The 18,461-nt window shown below is 46.7% G+C and overlaps 1 protein-coding gene across 1 annotated transcript in view; it reads left to right on the forward strand.

Annotated features, from left to right (window-relative positions):
- Positions 1-18,461, forward strand: part of LGR6 (leucine rich repeat containing G protein-coupled receptor 6) — a 118,004-nt gene that overhangs the window by 56,564 nt on the left and 42,979 nt on the right. The gene's annotated exons all lie outside the window — the stretch shown is intronic.

Consider the following 18,461-nt stretch of genomic DNA (forward strand, 5'->3'; position numbering starts at 1 on the left):
TCTTGGCCCATTTTTGGTTGGGTTGTCTTTTTTTTTTTATTGTTGAGCTGTGACAGTTCTTTATATATTCTAGATGGAAGTCCCTTATCAGATTTATAATTTGCAAATATTTTCTCCTGTTCTGTGGCTTGTCTTTCCATTTTCTTTTTTTTTAAAGCTTTATTTATTTTAGAGAGAGGGTGTGTGAGAGAGGAGAGTGGCAGAGGGAGAGGGAGAGAGAGAAAAATCTCAAGCAGACTCCCTGCTGAGTGAGGAGCCCAACTTGGGGCTCTGTCTCAGGATCCCGAGATCATGACCTCAGCTGAAATCAAGAGTCGGATGCTTGACCGACTGAGCCGCTCAGGCTCCCTTCCATTTTCTTTTCTTTTTTTTTTTTTTTTTTTTTAAGATTTTATTTATTTGACAGAGATAGAGACAGCCAGCCAGAGAGGGAACACAAGCAGGGGGAGTGGGAGAGGAAGAAGCAGGCTCATAGCAGAAGAGCCTGATGTGGGGCTTGATCCCAGATCGCCGGGATCACACCCTGAGCCGAAGGCAGACGCTTAACCGCTGTGCCACCCAGGCGCCCCTCCCTTCCATTTTCTTGATAGTGTCTTTGAAGAACAAAAGCTTTTCATTTTGATGAAGTTGTCTGTTTTTTCTTTTGTTTCTTGTTCTTTTAGTGTCATATTTAAGAAACGATTGCTTAATCCAAAGTCAGGAAGATTTATGTCTATGTTTTCTCCTAAGAGTTTTATAGTTTTAGTTCTTTGATCTATTTTGAGTTAATTTTTATATATGGTGTGAGGTAGAGCTCCAGCTTTATTTTGCATGTAGAAGGCCAGTTGTTCCAGCACAACATTTCATCACCCCAAAGATTATTCTTTGAAAAGATTTATTCTTTCTCCTGTTGAAGTGTCTTAGCACCCTTGTTGATATCAACTGTCCATTAAAGTATGAATTTATTTTTGGACTCTCAATGTCATTCAGTTGATCTGTATGTCTGTCCTAATGCCAGTGCTATACAGTCTTGATTACTGTAGATTTGTTGTAAATTTTGAAATTGGGAAGTGCGAGTTCTCCAGTTTTGTTCTTCTTTTTAGAGATCGTTTTGGATATTCTGGCTCCCTTGCATTTCCATATGAATTTTAGGATCAGATTATCAATTTCTTTTCTTTTTTCTTTTCTTTTTCTTTCTTTTTTTTTTTTTTTAAGTGGGGGAGTGGGAAAGGGGAGAGGCAGAGGGAGAGGGAGAGAGAGAGAATCCCAAGCAGGCTCCTCCACCCAGCATGGAGCCTGATGGGGGGCCGAATCTAACAACCCAAGATCATGACCTAAGCTGAAACACAGAGTTGGCCACTTAACCAACTGAGACACCCAGGTGCCCCTCAACTGGTCAATTTCTGGGAAAAAAAAAGACATTGGAAGTTTAATAGCAGTTGTGTTGAATCTGTATATTAATTTGGAGAGTAGTACCATCTAAATAATACGAAGTCTTCCAACCCATGAATATGAGATATCTTGCCATTTATTTATGCATTCTTTAATTTCTTTTAACAATGTTTTATAGTTGTCAGAGTATAGATCTGGTGCTTTTTGTTAAATTTATTTCTAAGTATCTTATTTTCATTGATACTATTGTAAATGGAATTTTCTTAATTTCATTTTTGGATTGTTCATTGTAAGTGTGTAGAAATACAATTGATTTTCATATATTGATCATATAACCTACAATCTTGCTATACTCGTTAATTAGTTCTAAAGCTTCTTAATAGGTATTTTAATGTTTGATAGGGGGAAGTTCTAGTCTATTTTTTGGTTATATTTTTCTCATCTATTTATTTTACGACACGAACTTTAGTTTTATTTTGCGAAGATACCCCCAACCCCTGCCAAAAAAATCTCATTGGGATCTTAGTTGGAAAGACATTAAATCTATAAGTTGAATTGTAGACAATTTACATATTTATAAAATTTATTCTCATACAGGACTTATTTCTCTTAATTCAAAACATCTTTTATACATCTCAGTAATCTTTTCGTGTTTTTTTTATTAAAGACCTATGTATTTCTTTTTTTTTTTTTTTAAAGATTTTATTTATTTATTTGACAGAGATAGAGACAGCCAGCGAGAGAGGGAACACAAGCAGGGGGAGTGGGAGAGGAAGAAGCAGGCTCATAGCGGAGGAGCCTGATGTGGGGCTCGATCCCATAATGCTGGGATCACGCTGTGCCACCCAGGCGCCCCAAGACCTATGTATTTCTTGCTAGAATTTTTCCACAATATTTATTGTGTTTTGTTTGTTCATGAGCTTTTTTTTTTTTTTTTTAAGATTTCATTTATTTGAGAGAGAGAGAGCTCGCACACGAGTTGAGGGAGGTCAGAGGGAGATGGAGAAGCAGACTCTTCACTGAGTGGGAAGTCAGATGTGGGGTATGGGGCTTGATTGCAGGGCTCAATCACAGGACCCCAAGATCATGACCTGAGCTGAAGTCAGATGCTTAACTGACTGAACCACCCAGGCACCCCTGTTCATGAACTTTATTTTAGAGGGTATTAGTAATGTAAAGGAGATGTTTTCACCATTATCTCCTCTGTTTGTTGCTGGAATTTAGGAAAATATTGTGGAATATTTTTATCTGGTCACTTTATTGAATTCTTTATTAATCTTAAGGGTTTTATCATTGGTTCTCTTGGATTTGGAGCTATCTAATGTTATTTACAAATAATAAGTATAGCTCTTATTTCTGTTTTCTGCCTTATGAGTTAATCAAAATTTTCAGAAGAATGATTATGATTATTAACAATTATGACAATGAATATATTTATCTTGTTCTGTATTTTAATAGGAAAATCTCTAAGATTTTTCCCATAGACTATGATGCTTGATATTTTTTAACATAAGTAGTACTTATCATTTGGATAAAGCATTCCTTTATTTCAACATTTTAAGTCTTTAAAATTAGGATTTGGGGATGTTACTGAGTAACTTTTCAGTATGTACTGAGATTATATATACTGAACCCATTGTACTGTAATAGAATTCATTATTTTAATTATTATAGTATTCTTGGAATTACCCTATCCTCATGGTAGTAGATGGTAGATTTTTCTTTTGTATTATTCTGTTGTCAGTGTTATAGGAGAATATTTATATCCTAATAAAATATTCATGATTGAGAATGATCTATAGCTTATTTTCCGTGCTTTCATTGATAGCTTTTCTATTAGTCTAAACTGAATTCAGAGAGCGAATTGAGACTCATTCCAGCTTTTTCTATTCCTGCAACAGTTTATAAAGCATGGAAGTTATTTTTTACTTAGAAGTTTGGAAGAACTCACTGATAAATTGTTTGTTCCCAGACCTTTTTTTGAGAAGTCAATTCTTTGATAATGTTCCTAATGTGTTCTTTACAATTAAAATTTTGCCAGAATGTGACTAGCTATGAATTTCTTTTCATTCAGTTTACCTGGAACACGATAAACACTTTTTAACAATATATTTTTTTCAGCCTCCAAGTGTTTTGTTTTGTTTCTTCCCCCCAGGTAGAGCTATCTCATCTTCGGCTCCATTCGCTTTGGCTTTAATCCTCAGGAATACCTATAGTTCTTTAGCTCAAATTCAATTCTCTCTCCTCTTTATCTCTCCTTATTTTCATAACTTTCATCTTTTATTCTGACTTCAAAGATCGGGTCTCGTGTTTATTCTCCCCATTGCTGATTCAGTTTTCTCTAGTGCCAGTTCTACTTCTATTACCTACAATGCAAATCTGAATTTTGCTCTTTCAACTTTACGTTCCCTGCAACATTGCCACATCCCCCCCAGCTCCCTTTGCATTTCAACTTGTCTTCCAGATTTACCTTTATTTTTTCCCATTTTATGCTGTTGTTCTTCTGTCTCAGCTTTTTTTCTTCTTTGGATTTTTGCCCCTATTTCATAGAGGTCATAATTTCCTGTACCTTATTGAGGATGCCAAAAAAGCTTCTACTTTTTTTTTTCTTCTCATTCTGGTAATAAATTATTTTCAGAGATTTGATCTTTTTCTGGGTTTTGAGATGCTATTACCACTTTTTTGTTCTTCAGAATTTTTTCTAAAAAGTGCTTTAAAATTTTTATCTTTTGAAAAAAATGTATTTAAAAGAATGTGGCAAAATACATATAACATAAAATTTACCATCTTAACCGTATTTAAGTATATAGTTTAGTGGCATGAAGTATATTCATAGCGTTGTGTAACCATCACCAGCATCCATCCACAGACCTCTTTTCATCTTGCAAAACTGAAACTCTCTGCCCATTAAACACCAGCTCCATGTTTCCTCAATCCCCCCAGTCCCTGGCAACCACCACTCTACTTCCTGTCTGTGAATTTATTGCTCTGGGTAGCTCTCATATAAGTGTGACTGCTGTATTTCACGTAGCATAATATCTCCAAGGGTTATTTATGGTGTAGAGTGGGTCAGAATTTCCTTCCATTTTACAGTTGAATGATATTTCATTGTATGTGTATACACATATACCATATTTATTTATCCATTCTTCCGTAAATAGATACTTGGATTGCTTCCACATTTTGGCTCTTGTGAATAATGCTAGGAACATGGGTTAACAAATATCTCTTGGATTTTGAGCTTTTTCTCCTTATCTTTGAATACAGTAAATTTTATCTAGGTGCAGTAATTGTCACTAGGGAGGTCATGTGAGCTACACTGTTTTGCTTTCTAGCCTCCTGGTGCTAGTTCAATCAGCTTCTCAGATACACAGATGGAAAGCAGGTTGGTGTGTACGATTCCCAGGCCAATTTGCAGCATCTAAGCAAATACTCATCTGGTGTAGCTCTGGTGTCCTGTGGTAGAACCTTAATCCCCACCCAGGGAATAGTTCTCTGATTCTCTCAACCAAGGACTATATGAAAGCCTACACCAGTGGTTTGCTACCCTGGCTGAACATTAGAATCACTGGAAGAAATTTAAATGATACTATATTTAGGCCCCACCTGAACGAATTGACTCAGAAATTCTAGGGATAGGCCCAGGCACCATGGTTTTAGGCAGCTCCTTAGGTGACGCTACTGTGGAGCTCTATCTCAAGATGCGTGACCACTAGGGCTGCCCTCTATCTGCCACAGGATGGTCCTGGCCTTGGGGACACTCACCTCCCAGGATGAAGGTGTCCCTTCCAATCCTTCTCTCCACCTTCCTGCCATATTATTTTCAGGGAGTCGAAATCTCTGGGTAAATTTACAAATAGGGGTGAGGGTGGTAGTGGTGGTGGGTAATACATTTGCTACCTCAACGAGCATCGTTCACACAGTATAGGAATGTGGCTGTCCAGTTTTCTGGATTCTGATTCAGGATACATAGATGGGGAAGGAGGCGTTGGTTCCATTGACCTCAGAGCTAGCAGAGGTATCAGATCCTGCTTAAATGTTGCGTTTTGGTCAAGGTCTAAGTTTTCATCCATTTTTCTGTGTCTTCACGGGTGTTTTAGTGAGAAGGTGGCTAAGTTTTCCTCCATTTGAACTGAAAACAGCTTGAGTGTGTTTTCTTTTCATTGTTTCTTTCATTTCTTTCATTCTTTCTTTTTCCCTCCTAGGCCAGAGGAGAGGAATTATGGCTAGTCTCGCTGTGTCAGTGACTTTAATATGGAGTTGGGGTACAGTGAGTACTTACAGATCAATCAGGAAGGACTGAGAAGATGATGAGTATAGGAAGGACCAGCCCCATGTGGGGTTAGGTCAGGAGGCTCCTGAAGGAGAGGATTTTTAAGTAGAGTTTGAAGAGAGGTGGGAGAAGCATATTTCAAATGGTGGCACCAACCTTTCACAGGTACAGAGATCAATAAACCATGAACTCTGGGACGAGGAGGGAGACAGAGAGGCATATTTCCTGGATGAAATGGAGAGGGGGGACCTTCCAGAGAAACGAGGCTAAGGAGAGAGTCATTCCAGAAAAGGAATCTTGAAACCCAAGCTTAAAGTGTTTAGAGTTTACTGGAAGCTATGGATGACTCTGATCAAGAGAAAGACAAGATCGCACCCATCCTATCAGAGGAGGGAGGGATTCTCTAGTCTGAATGGATGGATGGATGGATGGATGGATGGATGGACGGATGGACGGACGGACGGACGAGTGGATGGATCGATGGATCGATGGATCGATAGACTGATGGGAAATAGAGAGGTTGGGGAGGAGAAGATTGATACCGTACATCTGTAACCTCCCTAGTTCTCATACTGATCCACAGGGAGGTTGGGAGCCCCTAGAAATGAGGAATGGGAAGGACTGGAACCCTGTGTTAAGGAAGCCAGATCCAATACAGACTTTTTCCTTTCCTCCTTCTCCTCCTCTTCCCATGGTACATTTAAAGTATTACTACGTGTCTTGGTTTCCCATGGCACCTATTACTGCAAAGTCTGCTGGGATGGCCTTTAAGTATCTTTAAAGTGTTGTATGTTGCTTATATTCCCTTAACCCATGACATCACTGCCCCCTCTCTGGAGAGGCAAGTTGGGAAAATCCCCATCTACCTCTTCCTCCACCAACCACAGCTGCCTTTTGCCAAGGGCAGGCATCCAGGCCCCAGCAACCACAGGACCCAGCTCTCAAACACATCCCAGACAGCCCAGGAAGGTCCCCAGAAGCCAGCCTGATGTCTGGAATCCAATGGCTAGAGGCTGGGGGATGGGCGAGATGGCTTTTTGTAGTCCCCACCCGAGGATTCTGGGATCGTCACCCACAAAGCTGGCCTTCAGCCCAGATCTGTAGGTCTATGTCTTCAGGGGAATCTCATAAAGGCTATACACAGAGTCTTATCCCTGCCTCCCTCCTGGAAGGGTGGGTAATTATATTTATATACTGCTGCCGATTAAAACACAAGGAATGACTTGGAGGAATGCTCAGGTATCATCCTTTGATGTATACAAAGGAAGTGCCTTCCCTGCCTCCTGGGGTTCTTGCACATCCATCAGTTCTCCTGACAGATGGAGAGAAAGGGTGATCTGGGCATTAGCATAGCCTGGAGAACCAGTTGAAATTGCCTTTGTTTTAATATCCCACCTTTGATCTGTTGAAAAGCTGACGGTGAGAGGGGAAGGATCTTATTAGGTGGCATAAATCAGAACTGATGAAATCACTTTCCTCCAACAAACTCAGACCTTCCCATGTGTAGGGAGAAGGAAGGAAAAGCGTTGCTATAGCTCTAAGCTGCCCTTTCCCCTTCAATCATGACAGGAACACACAGATTAATTGAAGGCTCCTTCAAACCCCCCCCCCCCCCCCCCCCCGCTCCACAGGGCAGCTTGTTCTCTAAGCTTCTGGTGACTCAGTCAGGGTTCTCTGCTCCCCATGCTCTCATCACCATGGGACCCATCCACCGCCCCCCCCTCCCGGAGTGTTCCGGTTCCAACTCCCAAGAATTTTAGTTTCTGGACTGTCAGAACTTGTGCACAATCTGTGAGGGCCTGGGGATGGGTTCTAGGTGTGTAGAGGCATGGCTAGGAGCCAAGGGATGGGACCCAAATGTTGGACTCTGCTGGAAATGGCCCTCGGAGATCAAGCTCTTCATAAGACTTCAGCCAGCAACACAGAGAGGGGAGCAGCCATCCTCCTTTGCGGGGTCTCTGGGAAAGCGTCCCCACGGCACTGTGTGGGCCGAGGTGGATGAACACCTTCTCCCAGGTGTACAAGGGCAGGAAAGAAGTGAACACTGGACTCAAAGCCCAAACCCTTCTTTGGCTCTACTATCGATTCTTTCTCTGACCTTGGATGATCACCCCCTTTCTCTTGGTTGAGTGGAGTCCCTTTCAGCTCTTACTTCTATGACTGGTGGTCTCTTCTCAGCAGGTAATTTTCTGAGCAGTGTTAGAAACACACATGATTTCATCAATACAAGAAACCCTACAGGGGCACCTGGGTGGCTCAGTCATTGGGCATCTGCCTTCGGCTCAGGTCAAGATCCTAGGGTCCTGGAATCGAGCCCTGCATCGGGCTCCCTGCTCAGCGGAGAGCCTCCTCTCCCACCCTCTTTGCCTGCTGCTCCGCCTGCTGTGCTCACTCTCTGTCAAATAAATAAATAAAATCTTTAAAAAAACAAAAAACAAAAAATAAACCCCAGATCGAATGCCCACTGTGGGCCAGTTTCAGGGAAAGGACAAAGCTCATGCCCTCAGGGGCCTTCCAGTCTCATGGAGAGAAAAGCAATCAAAGTGGGAGCTTGGCGAAGTTGCTCAAATGTCCAAAGTTGGCCTTAACTTTTCTCCCACCTAGGCTGATCATCTCTCCCAGCTCTCTCTGGCCCAAAGCTTCTTGCATTCCAAGTCTGTGTCCCGTTTCCAGACATTTCTGTCAAAAAGCTGTTTTCCATTAAAAGTCTACCTAATAATACTTGCCAGATTAAAAAAAAAAAGCATTAATAGGCAACTTCTGCATTCTAAAAAGGAATATTGTCCAATAGGTAAAATTTTAGTCATCTTAAAATGCTTGTGGGTCATGGGGGTGGGGATTGGCTGCCCTAAGCCTCTGCATGACACCACATGCTTATAAGTTGGCCTGCCCGGTAAGCCCCTGTCTAGGGTGCACAGGGATACAACACAGAAGACTTGTCCAAAGAAGGCATAGACACCTAGAAGGACAGAGCAAGAAAGACACTTAGAGCTAACCCTCCTCCCTTTGCAGGTGAAGAAACTGAACCCAGAGAGGGGAAAGAGACCTGTCTGAGAGCAAGAGCTCTGGGCATCCAGAGGCACAAGACTGTTGCCAGCCTCCCCTCCCCAACCAGAGTTTTGTTTCTCAACCTCAGCTGAGAAATGCCTACACCCTCTCACTGCCTACAAGTTAAAGTTCAGATTCATAAAGCCCCAAGGACCAGCACATTTTCTTCCCAACTACTTATCCCATCTTGCTCAAGCCCTGGCTCCTGGCACACATGGCTTGTTCACTTGTACTTGGGTCTGCACCTTGGCACGCACTTGTTTCTCTGCCAGGGATGTTTGGTCCTTGTCCACTTGATGGAAATTCAGTTATTCATCGAGGCCCAGTACAAATGTACCTCTTCTGGGAAACCTGTCCTACCTTCCTTCCTTGGATGAATTCCGCACACCCTTCTGTTTGTTTCCCCAACTCTGTATGCATACCACACATGGATTCTCTCTCTCACGCTCTTACTCTGTCTCTCTCTCTTTCTCTCTCTCTCTCTCACACACACACACACTCTGCATCACAATTGGTATTTTATTTATTCATCCTCACTGCTAGACTGTTAGCTCCTCCAGGCAGGAACCACATCTCATTCATGTCTGTCTCCCTAATGTCCTGCGTTGAGCCTCACTAATGTCTTAGAGCCGTGTCATCCAGTATGGCAGCCATTAAGGACGTGTGTCAATTAAAATTAAATAAATTAAGAAATGCAGTTCCTCTGCCACACCAGCTACATTTCGAGTGTTCAACAGCCACATGGGCCTAGCGGCTACCATTTTGGATATTGAACATTTCTTTCATCACAGAAAGCCCTATTGAACAGTATTATCTTAGAAGAGATCAGAGACCTACAGCCCCCAAGATGGAGGAATCATGGGTCTGGGAAGTCCTTAGCTGCCCAAACTACATATACGTCACTGACTTGCACAGGGAAGATGTGTGAAGGGAAGCTCCTGGAACTGGGTCTGGAGTTCAATCACTTGCTTCAAGGCTTAGTTGCTAGTTCTCGTGTAGACACACTGTCAGTGCCTTTTCTGGCTCTAGCCCCAAACTGTCAGCTCCCTCAGAGCCTCCACTGGACTGCTCTCCTTAACTAGGAAATTTCCTTTCATAGACCGGAAAGGGCCTTTCAAGACAAGTGCTGACGTCAGTTCATGTCTTGCTAAGGGGAAGCCTCATCAATAAGCCTGGACTGAGTGATGGCCACTTGAAGGTGAAGAGCTCTGGTTCAGGGGTTGCTTAGCTTCTCCCTTTTCCTTCCCCTGACTCTTTACCATCGTAGGACAGGAATAAAAGGTGTTGGCTAAGGCAAAGTGTGGACTTCCCTACCACTCAACTCCCACAGCCCCCATGAGCTAGCGGATCAGGGTAGTGGGGCAGCCTGAGGTCCCCCAGCACATGAGCAGCACTGGCAAGACTTCTAGAATTATGCACCTGACCCTGGACCCGTCTGTTCTATGCAGCTGAGGGGCGTGAGGCGTGTACCTCAGAGTTCCTGGCCTGACAGCCTTGGAAAACTAAGCTTGCTTTTCCTTGGTGCCTCACACCTTCCCTGTCTGTACCCTTTCTGTTCTCCTGGGCCCTGTCCGCCAAGAGCCTTCCTTCTTCATAAGGAGACATCTTTGCATTCCGTACTTGAGAGTGTCCCACCTGTTTCCCTGCCTCTGCCTTCACCCATCCTTCCCAATCCAATCTCAACACAGGAGCCTCAGTGATCTTCCTAAAATGCCAGTTTAACCTGTGACCCACTATAATCTGCCCCTTCCCAGTTTCAGCTGTCTCATCTCTAGACCCTCCTCACTCACTTGGACATCATTGACTGTGCACCAGATTCCCTCCCTGCCTCTGTGGTTTTGCTTGTGCTGTTCTTTTTGCCTTGTGTCTCTTTCTCTAGTACTGCCTCTTCAGAAAACTCCTACTCCTCCCTTGGGAGCCAGCTCAAATGCCACCTCCTCTGTGAGGTCTTCTGGAGTTCCCACAGGAGGAAAGTGTGGGACCCAGCTTCCAGAGCATTTCCCATACACGTGACTGAAGTGTGTATGGTTGTGCATTTAAGCCACAGGCTTCGGAGTCAAATGGCTTCACCTCTGTGTGCCTCCTCTTCCACACGTAAGATGGGGACAATGAGATTCCTACTCCATCGGACTGGGGCAGCGGGGGGGGGGGGTGTGGTTAAATATGAAAATATATGTAAAATGCTGAGCACACCTGGCAATCAGCTAACTCTCAGTAAATGTTAGCTCAAGTTTTTATATTGTTTTATTAAATAATAAAGTAAATAGTCTGAGAGCTTCTCTGAAGAGGGACTCTGTGTTATGCATGTTTGAATCCCAGCACCGAGCACAATGCTGGCCTAGCAGTAGGTATTCAGTGAATGTTTAGTGGATTTAATCCAATCCACCGGATTGAATTTTTTAATCCTTTTTGATTGAACTAAATCCAATCTGATTGAATTCAAGACCAAAGGAATGACACTTGGTGATTGAGTTGAGACTCAAGTAACGAGGGGCATTTCAGGCAACCTGATGGGTAGTGAGGAGATATTTGGGGGCAGTAGAGACTTTATGGAATCCCTCAGGGAACCGCAAAGGGCCTTCCCAGGGGGCAGGCTGTGGTCTCCACAAAGGAGCTCAGAAGGCTGTCAGTGTGTGCACAGGTAAAGGCACGTGAGTACTGGGCCCAAACTGGTTGAGTCAGCCTGGTCCCCAGACACACACACCCTCCTAAGCAGGGCCAGGGCATGCTACACATAGGGGGCAGCCCCTCACCACACTGCTAGAGCCCCGTGGCCCTCTGTGTGGAAGCCCGTGGCTGGTGCTGGTGGCCGGTGCTGGTGCAGGAGGCTGGGGCCTCCTGTCTGTGGACAGCCTGGGGGCACCTTCTTGCCGCTGTGCAGGCGCCTGCCTGCTCCCTGCTGGAACCCTCACCTTCCCTGGCAGCCTTTCCGTCAGGGCTGTTGGTCCCTCCAGGCAATGAACGGCTCCCACATGGAATATTTTCCCCACAGAATAACCATTTCCATGGTGGCTGCTTTTTGTTCTTTTTTCATTTTCAATATCCTCCCTCTTCCACCCTGCCTCTACTCCACCCCAACCAGATCCGGAGATGCCCCTTGCCGCCATACCACCCCTGTCCTCTCTTTTCTTCTCCTTGTCCTGATGAAAGTCAGCTCTGTGCCTGTATGTGCTGCGGAGGGGGACTGGGGGCCTCGAGGCGAAAAGCCAGCCTGGGTTTTGCTCAGAGCACCCAGTTGACGACTGAGTGCCAAATACACAGTCCTTGGCCTCAAGGTACCTCACCCCGGCCTCCTTCTTACCCTCACACTCATAGTTAGGAATTGAGAACAGAAGGTCTGGCCCACAGCTTTAGAGGATTTCTGAGCTCAGAGGTAGGACTGGCTTCACGGGCGTGTGCCCTGTGCAGTTTATTGAGGACCTCGGCTCGGAAGGTCTAGTGCTCTGCTCTTGCCATCTTGAAATTCTTAATCTTGTTGGAATAGGGGTTTCCCATTCTCATTTTGTATCAGGCCCCACAAATCACACAGCCCATCCTGCCCAGGAGGGCCTGGATGGAGAGCAGCTTCAAGGAGAGAAGAAGGTAGCTGGGCTGGAGTGGGAGTTGGAGCAGAGAAGCGCCACCAAACTCAGTGACCAGGTCACGGGTTAAGAGCCGTCCAGGGGCTCCCCCTCGCTCAGCTTCTGCATCTGAAATGGCACGTTGGCCCCTCTTTCCCACTCTGCAAAAACCTGATGGGCTGATGAGGGAAAGGAATGTTCCAGAGCTTAAGATTGGCTGGGGACATTTTCTTAGGATGGGGGGCCACATCATGGAGGGGCCCTGTAAACACCATCTCTCTTTAGATAGATGAAAAGTAAGAGTCTTCCCCAGATGTCCCTGGCCCTTAGAGCCTACTTCAACCCCATCTATCTTCATGGATCCTGGTTTTCAGCCTCTCTGTACTCCTAAGGATCCTGTCCTATAATCACCATATCTTCTCATATCATGTAGCTCAGAACTGGAGAGAGGACTCAAGTCATACCTGACCCGAGTGTAATAGAACAGAAAGACACCCCTCCCCTCCAGTACACCCTCTTCTCCCTGCTGTCCTCCTGGTCCTGCTCTGGGACATGCTGACCTTTAGATTGAAAGTCACCCTGTGTCCAAGGAGCAGGTACTAGGTGGCAGGCACTGAACTTAGAGCTTCACATGAATGATCCCGTTTAAATGAATACCTGGTAGCATCTGTGAGTCAGCTGGTGGTCCACTAGGAGCTCTGAATCTGTCCTTCTAGTCTTGTATTTGACTAAGGTCTGGTAGGAAATAAGATGGATTAAAGCAAGAAATTGTAGAAAGGGTCCATTGCATGCTCTGTGGGCTGTAAGGGACTTTGGTTTTCGAATATAAACATGCTTCCTACGGCTCAGAGAGGTGTGTGTCTTTCCATCATCCAGTCCTTTTAGGGAAGCCAGGTTGGTAGAAAGAAATGGAAAGGAGCCCTGAGTTTGAGTCCCAGCCCTGCCACTCCCTTTGGGCATTTTTCTTTATCTCTCTGGGCTTCAGTTTCCTTATATAAAATGAGGGAGGCTGCCAGACTCCTTCAAGCTGATATAATGTGATTCTGAGTTTACGCCATTGTTCTTCTGGGTCACTGTCAGTGAACAACTTCTTGCTGTCTAACCTAAATCTCTTTTGCTGCTACTTGCCCCCAGTTAGGTCTTGATCTCGTTTTAGTCCAATGGGACCGGGTCCCCGTGTCACCAGGTCTCTGGAATGTCCTATGGCCAGGAGACTTTCAGACCACCTGCCCCTTGGGACTTGGACTTGGAGGGAAGGCACCCCAGCCATCACTCACGCTTTCCCCACCCCCTTCCCCGCCTCAGCCTCAGCGCGAGGCTGAAGAGTATGAGGAGTAGTTTGGCCCTCTAGAGGTTACGCCGTTCCCCCCCCCCCCCCCCCCGAGCCCAAGCAAGCCCAAACTGGCCTGTAAGGTCCCTGCTAATCTGCCCTATTACCGCAGGTAAGAATTATAGTCAGAAATCATTCAAGGAGCCCAGGCCCACGTGGGAGCAAGAGAAGGGCTGTTGGGGGTTGTTGATTTTATTCCAGAACTTAATTGGTATAATTGCTCTTTTCTTCCTGCCAAACCAGAGTCCGTCTGGATTGGCTCTCCCACCTGTGGATGAGGAACTGCTCAGAAAAGTCCATTAGTCCCAAATGGTGAATTCAGGCTGCTTGTAGGTTCCTTTGGCCCCCCCATCCAGATGGCATGGGAGCCCGGGCCCACCTGCCCCAGAGGGGCCTCAGGACAGCCTGTAGCCTAACTCAGGGGGGTCAGGCAGCTTCTTCAGGGAGCACCCTATCCTGTTTGGTGGGGACAGGGAGAGAGTACAGGGGACTTCTCGGGGCTCCCTAAGGTTCAGAGGTCCCTGAGGGAGGGAGGATATGTCCCACAAGAGGGGAAGGGGAATATAGAAGCCAGTACTTCTCCATTTCCTCCCTGCTGCCTCCCCAGACTCCTCTTTGCGCTCCTTGAGGAGCCCACTTTGAAGGGGTATTTTGTCCTCACAGGCAAACCTGCCAGGAGGACCCATAATTGCCAGCTGCCCAGTTTCTCCCTTGGGTCCCCAGGGCCCCCATGGACAGCCTCCTTATTAGAAGGGAAGGTAATGCTGGGGCCTTTTGTCTGCACTTAACCTCAAAACAGTCTCTGGGGTGGGCGAGTAGTCACATTATATAGCGAGGAAACCAACCCAAAAGGTAAAGAGGGGCTTTGTGACTAAGCCCACACGTCCTCCACGCTCACAGGAGCCCCTGGGGTTAGAGTCACCACATAAAATAGGAATATTGCGTGGGACCTACTTATTCTTAAAAAGTTGTTCCTTGTATATCTGAAATTCAAATTTGGGTGCCATCCCAAATATTGCATGGGACATATTTATCTAACAGTTATTTGTTATTTACCCAAAATTCAAATTTCAATGGGCAACATGTATTTTTTTTTGCTAAATCCAGCAATGCTCTGCTGGGTCCACATCCCAGCCCAAGCCTGCCTGGCCTGAGTGAAATCCTTGGACCTTCTGCTCACCCCAAACACAAATTCAGATCTGACTGATTTCTTCCATGTGCTTATCCCACCTTCTTCATTTGCCAGCTTGCCTGGTTTCCCCCTCTGGCACATCCCTGTCCCCAGATCTCAGGAACAGGAGGGCTGTAGGCACCTTCCTCCCGCAGCCCCAGGCACGCTGCACCGCACTGCTCCGGGAGATCTGCAAGGCCTCGCGGGAGAGGCGTCCCCTCTCACAGAGCGGAAAGGGGCCTGGCGGCGGGTCCCGTCCAGCCCTTACCTGGGAAAGCAGCATCCTTAGCTGGGACTGTGCTTTGCCCGGCCTCTGGGAGAAGCGGCCCTTCTCAGGCCCTCCTGCCTCTGGGTTGCCCAAAATGCAGGCGGTGGTCTAATTGGGGCCACAGGTTGCATGTGAAAGCGCACACGTGCACATGTGTGGGTCACGTGTGTGCTCACACGTATACGCATATGCACGAGAGGCAGCTTCCAAATGCCCCCACAGCCACAGAGGAAAAGATTGTTTCCCTGTTGCCCTGCCCCAGCGCCGCTTCCTGTCTGCCCCGTAGCACCTTCCTCTGTCCATAGAGCAGGTGCCACCACGTAGCAGGGGCCCAGTCACGGCCTCTGCCCTGTTTCCCAGGCTCTGTCAAATAGGCCAGCGGGTTCTCACCCTCCTCATGCCCCCCAGTACGAGCATCACACGGTGGCGAGGCACGTGGATTTTGGCACCAGACAACCTGGGTTGGAACCCCAGCTCCATGGCTCACTAGCTAAGTGACCGTGGGCCGCTTAATCTCTGTAAAATGGGGCTAACCAGAGCTTCGCCGTGGCATTGCTGCAAGGTGCGGATCACACACTTGTCCCTGGCTCTGCGCCTGGCATAGGACAAGGGCTCAATACGTGGAAGCGTTGACTGCTGTTGGTGTCATGGTTGTCACTACAGCGTTGCTCCCAGCCCAAGGCTTTAGAGAGAAAGGGAGCACTCCCCATCTTGGGGATTCCAGCTTCCTGGGTCTGTTAATCCCCCCTTTAGGGAGGCAGTTGCAGAGCACCAGACCCAGGCCTGTCTGACGAGCCAGGCCCCAGCTGTCCCGGTCCCTACATTCAGTGGGTTGTTGGGCCTTATCGATTTGACTTCCTAAGGATGTCTGAAATCTGTGCCCACTTCCCGCATCCACATTGGCCCTCTATCTCCTGCCTCGAGGCCTCCACTCATGATACACCACCTTCCACCTCTCCTTGTCTGAATCCTATCTTTGCTTAAGGCCGTCTCAAAGGGCACTTTGCCTATGTGGTTCTAAGTCAGACTCAGGGCTCAGCTGTCTGTCTGCGGTCTCTGAGAAGGCTGGGGCCAAGATACTGCCCTCACCGAGTGGAAGGAAGTGGGGCAGTGGCATTCTTATGGGATGCTAAGAAGACTCCCAGAACTGCTGGATGACTTTATTTTTTTTTTTATTTTTATTTTTTATTAATAATGATTTTTTATTATATTATGTTAGTCACCATACAGTACATCCCCGGTTTTCGATGTAAGGCTCGATGATTCATTAGTTGTGTATAACACCCAGTGCACCATGCAATATGTGCCCTCCTTACTACCCATCACCGGTCTATCCCATTCCCCCACCCCCCTCCCCTCTGTAGCCCTCAGTTTGTTTCTCGTAGTCCATAGTCTCTCATGTTTCATTCCCCCTTCTGATTACCCCCCCTTTCTTTATCCCTTTCTTCCCCTACCGATCATTCTAGTTCTTATGTGCTGGATGACTTTATTGTGCCAGGGAGCCCGCCAGGCCAGCCCAGTACTATCCCAGGTCAGGAGCAACAGGAACTACCACTAGGAGTGGACGGTTTTGGGGACTGGACACCAGAGTGGCCAGATTCACTTCTCAAGCTTCTATGGCCATGGCTGTGACTTTCTGGACAAGGAGGTTGTGTAAATCAACTCTTTGCTGATCTTCCTGCCTCCAGTCTGGCCCTTTTCCTATACCAACAAGGTCTGCAGAGGAATCTTTTCAAAACAGATACCTGGCTACGTTCTTCCTTTGCTTAAAACCCTTCAGTGGCTCCCTGTTTCCTTTAACACAGCCTTGCTTACAAGGCCCTGCGAGCTCTGGCTCCACCTGCCTGGCTAGCTCACCTTACACTCTCCTCTCATGCTTCCCCTCCCTCCCCTGCTGCAGCCCTACCTGACTACTCTCAGCCCCACCTGACTACTCTCAGCCCCCTACTGTGCTGCACCTTCACCTTCCCACCTGCCTTCCCTCTGCTTGGGATTCTTTTCCCCATCTCCTCCCCTGACCAGTTCCTCCTCGGCCCCCAGGTCTCTATGTAAACATGACTTTCTCTTGGAGGCCTTTCCAGATGCCCTGCACCTGTGCTTCCCCTGCCGTCACTGTCCTGTGAATATGTCTGGCTTTCCCACTGTATTGTAAGCTACGTCAGGAAGGGCAAGGACATTGTCTTCGTCATAGGTGATGTTTATCCAATATTTCCCAAACGTGTCTGTGCAAGAAACATCTAGGATGTTCTTTAGAAACAGATTCCCAGGGGCACCTGGGTGGCTCAGTTGGTGAAGCACCCGATTCTTGATCTTGGCTCAGGTCTTGATTTCAGAGTCATGAGTTCAAGCCCCATGTTGGACTCTATGCAGGGCGTGGAGCCTACTTAAAAAAAATAAAACAGATTCCCAGGCCCCCTCTGGAGTTTCTGAACTACACTATCCTGGGGAGGATCTTGGGAGTCTGTATTTTCACGAAGTTTCAGCCAGTCAGACCATGAAGAGTATGGTGACCACCCTTGGCAGACCACATCTGGAGTGATAGGCCTTGCCAGTAGAGAGCACTCACTGAAAGGTTTTTGGTCTCATCCGGTCAGGTTTGATGGGGGTGGGAGGTCTTTCCTAATTTCAGCTTTCAAGGATAATCCAGGTCGTTTGCTTTCCCATCTAAGGTTCCAGCATTGACCTGTTCACTCCCCTTGGTGGTGAGCCAGGGAGTTTCTCCAGTGGCCCTTAAGACATTTGGCAAGAAGGGTGCTGGTGAAATGGCTTAGGGAAGAGATAGAAGCCCAGCTGGACCTTCCTCTGCCCACCCCAGACCCCCAGTCACATCAGTTGTTCTTAAGATTCAGGACTATGGAGTCTTAGGGCCTTTGTGGACAAAGGCTGGGTGTCGGTGACTGAGGTGCCATATATGTGTGGGAGAGCCATGCCTCAGGGCAAAGCCTCCCTCAACATAGAAAAGTTCAGGAGTAGGTCCATAGTCACAGGCCAGCCTGTCTGGTCCCTGTGGGACCAGCTACTTAGGGTGATCGGATTTCAGCCCAAGTCCCAGACCAGGAGGCAGAAGACAATAGTGTATTGATAAAGGACATCATGGCTGGGACACAGCTGTAAAAAGCTAAGGTGGGCAGTCTCCTTGTTTTGCTGGGCTGAACTTCTAGATCTTCTAGAATTTGCATCAGAAGTTCCCGTGTCCCTTAGGAACCTCTGGTTGTCTCGCAGACAGGATCACCACCGTCTGTCTACCTGTTCTGAAAGTAGCCTAGCAAGGACTTCAACTGTAGCATTTAGGGGGAATCAACTGAGCAAGAAGCCCCAGGACTTTGGCAGGCACTTCATCAACGACCAGGTCCTTGAAGAGACAAGGAGCAAGTGGTGCTAGGGCTGTGTGACAGGGAATTGGCTTGAATCTTTGGGGAGACATTTTCTTTGGATGGGTC

Source organism: Ursus arctos, unplaced genomic scaffold (assembly GCF_023065955.2).
Source record: "Ursus arctos isolate Adak ecotype North America unplaced genomic scaffold, UrsArc2.0 scaffold_2, whole genome shotgun sequence".
In the NCBI taxonomy this organism is placed as follows: domain Eukaryota; kingdom Metazoa; phylum Chordata; class Mammalia; order Carnivora; family Ursidae; genus Ursus; species Ursus arctos.